We start from the raw sequence: 861 nt of genomic DNA on the forward strand, positions 1-861 counted from the left end.
ACCGCGCGCGTCTGCGATTTGGTTCCCGCTGGGACAATCCCTTTTGGGATCCTCGCATTTGGAATTAGGTACGAGTACACTAGTGGTTCCAAAAAAAAAAAGGTAAACCAAAATCGCTGATCACCAAAATTGCACTTGAAAGACGAAACCAATGTTGCGTACGGAGAATATATCGGTTCCCAAAACGAAACCGAAACAGAATTGTCTCCCGATCCAAGTCCAAACCAGATCGAACGCCCTGAGCGCGTCTCCATATATACAAAGTCAAGCACGAAGCCTCGACAACAGTCTGCAGGACGCTTTCTGTGCATGAAGCCCCGATGATGATGGCCGGGCCGACCAAGAAGTCGCGGCAGTCCGGCGCCGGCCTGGCGGGGCTCGCCGCGCGCCTCACCATTCACCAAGCGCCTCGCCGACGAGAACCCCGCCCGCAACCTCGTCTTCTCCCCGCTGTCCATCTACGCCGCCGTCTCGCTGCTGGCGCCCGGCGCACGGGGAGAGACCCTGGAGGAGGTCCTCCGCCTCCTCGGCGCCCGGTCCCGGGACGAGCTCGAGGAGTCCATCTCTACCATGGTGGCCGACGCGCTGAAGGACCGGTCTGGTTCCGGCGGGCCGAGCGTGGCGTTCGCGTGCGGCGTGTGGCACGACAGGACGCGCCCTCTGAAGCCGGCGTACCTTGAGGCCGTCGTCGGCACCTACATGGCGGAGGCGCGCGCCGTGGACTTCCACGAGGAAGCGGAGGAAGCGGCGGCGCAGATCAACGCCTGGGTCGCAGACGTCACGAGGAACCTCATCAACGACGTCGTCTCCGCCAGGGCCTTTAAGACGAAGAAGACTGACGTCGTGATCGCCAACGCCATA

At 61.4% G+C, this 861-nt stretch overlaps 1 pseudogene; it reads left to right on the forward strand.

Annotated features, from left to right (window-relative positions):
• Positions 1-326: 326 nt before the first annotated feature.
• Positions 327-861, forward strand: part of LOC124696740 — a 3,560-nt pseudogene continuing 3,025 nt past the window's right edge.

This window comes from Lolium rigidum, chromosome 3 (assembly GCF_022539505.1).
Source record: "Lolium rigidum isolate FL_2022 chromosome 3, APGP_CSIRO_Lrig_0.1, whole genome shotgun sequence".
NCBI lineage: Eukaryota > Viridiplantae > Streptophyta > Magnoliopsida > Poales > Poaceae > Lolium > Lolium rigidum.